This window comes from Oncorhynchus gorbuscha, unplaced genomic scaffold (assembly GCF_021184085.1).
Source record: "Oncorhynchus gorbuscha isolate QuinsamMale2020 ecotype Even-year unplaced genomic scaffold, OgorEven_v1.0 Un_scaffold_2840, whole genome shotgun sequence".
NCBI classification, from domain to species: Eukaryota; Metazoa; Chordata; class Actinopteri; order Salmoniformes; family Salmonidae; genus Oncorhynchus; species Oncorhynchus gorbuscha.
The window spans coordinates 1-2,500 of record NW_025747241.1 but is presented as its reverse complement, the minus strand read 5'-3'; positions in this window follow the sequence as shown (position 1 = coordinate 2,500).

Sequence of the window (2,500 nt, the reverse complement as noted above, 5' to 3'; positions counted from 1 at the left end):
CTGTATCTGCGTCTCAGAAGTATCCATGCTGTCCCCTCTACTCTACTGGAGACAGAGAGTATCTCTGTATCTGCGTCTCAGAAGTATCCATGCTGTCCCCTCTACTGGAGACAGAGAGTATCTCTGTATCTGCGTCTCAGAAGTATCCATGCTGTCCCCTCTACTGGAGACAGAGAGTATTTCTGTATCTGCGTCTCAGAAGTATCCATGCTGTCCCCTCTACTGGAGACAGAGAGTATCTCTGTATCTGCGTCTCAGAAGTATCCATGCTGTCCCCTCTACTCTACTGGAGACAGAGAGTATCTCTGTATCTGCGTCTCAGAAGTATCCATGCTGTCCCCTCTACTCTACTGGAGACAGAGAGTATCTCTGTATCTGCGTCTCAGAAGTATCCATGCTGTCCCCTCTACTCTACTGGAGACAGAGAGTATCTCTGTATCTGCGTCTCAGAAGTATCCATGCTGTCCCCTCTACTCTACTGGAGACAGAGAGTATCTCTGTATCTGCGTCTCAGAAGTATCCATGCTGTCCCCTCTACTGGAGACAGAGAGTATTTCTGTATCTGCGTCTCAGAAGTAGAACGGAATGTAGAAATGTTTCAAAGCATCTAGAAAGATACAAGGAGGTGCTCCTGTCCCTCTCCGTCTCTGGGAAGCAGTTGATCATGAAGAGGAGAGGAAGAGGAGATGACGTATTCCAGAGGTTTCACATTCCCATCCCACTCCTCCATCCCACACTATGGAAACAGGCTGCTGCCCAAACCTGATGCTATTCCCTATATAGTGCCCATAGAAGTCTGGTCTAAAGTAGTGCACTATATATAAGGAATAGGGTGCCATTTGCCATAGGGTTCTGGTCAAAAGTAGTGCACTATATAGGGAATAGGGTGCCAGGGCCCATAGAACTCCGGTCAAAAGTAGTGCACTATATAGGGAATAGGGTGCCAGGGCCCATAGAACTCTGGTCAAAAGTAGTGCACTATATAGGGAATAGGGTGACAGGGCCCATAGAACTCTGGTCAAAAGTAGTGCACTATATAGGGAATAGGGTGCCAGGGCCCATAGAACTCTGGTCAAAAGTAGTGCACTATATAGGGAATAGGGTGCCAGGGCCCATAGAACTCTGGTCAAAAGTAGTGCACTATATAGGGAATAGGGTGCCAGGGCCCATAGAACTCTGGTCAAAAGTAGTGCACTATATAGGGAATAGGGTGCCAGGGCCCATAGAACTCTGGTCAAAAGTAGTGCACTATATAGGGAATAGGGTGCCAGGGCCCATAGAACTCTGGTCAAAAGTAGTGCACTATATAGGGAATAGGGTGCCAGGGCCCATAGAACTCTGGTCAAAAGTAGTGCACTATATAGGGAATAGGGTGACAGGGCCCATAGAACTCTGGTCAAAAGTAGTGCACTATATAGGGAATAGGGTGCCAGGGCCCATAGAACTCTGGTCAAAAGTAGTGCACTATATAGGGAATAGGGTGACAGGGCCCATAGAACTCTGGTCTAAAGTAGTGCACTATATAGGGAATAGGGTGCCAGGGCCCATAGAACTCTGGTCAAAAGTAGTGCACTATATAGGGAATAGGGTGCCAGGGCCCATAGAACTCTGGTCAAAAGTAGTGCACTATATAGGGAATAGGGTGCCAGGGCCCATAGAACTCTGGTCAAAAGTAGTGCACTATATAGGGAATAGGGTGCCAGGGCCCATAGAACTCTGGTCAAAAGTAGTGCACTATATAGGAATAGGGTGCCAGGGCCCATAGAACTCTGGTCAAAAGTAGTGCACTATATAGGGAATAGGGTGCCAGGGCCCATAGAACTCTGGTCAAAAGTAGTGCACTATATAGGGAATAGGGTGACAGGGCCCATAGAACTCTGGTCAAAAGTAGTGCACTATATAGGGAATAGGGTGCCAGGGCCCATAGAACTCTGGTCAAAAGTAGTGCACTATATAGGGAATAGGGTGCCAGGGCCCATAGAACTCTGGTCAAAAGTAGTGCACTATATAGGGAATAGGGTGCCAGGGCCCATAGAACTCTGGTCAAAAGTAGTGCACTATATAGGGAATAGGGTGCCAGGGCCCATAGAACTCTGGTCAAAAGTAGTGCACTATATAGGGAATAGGGTGCCAGGGCCCATAGAACTCTGGTCAAAAGTAGTGCACTATATAGGGAATAGGGTGCCAGGGCCCATAGAACTCTGGTCAAAAGTAGTGCACTATATAGGGAATAGGGTGCCAGGGCCCATAGAACTCTGGTCAAAAGTAGTGCACTATATAGGGAATAGGGTGCCAGGGCCCATAGAACTCTGGTCAAAAGTAGTGCACTATATAGGGAATAGGGTGACAGGGCCCATAGAACTCTGGTCAAAAGTAGTGCACTATATAGGGAATAGGGTGCCAGGGCCCATAGAACTCTGGTCAAAAGTAGTGCACTATATAGGGAATAGGGTGCCAGGGCCCATAGAACTCTGGTCAAAAGTAGTGCACTATAGGGAAT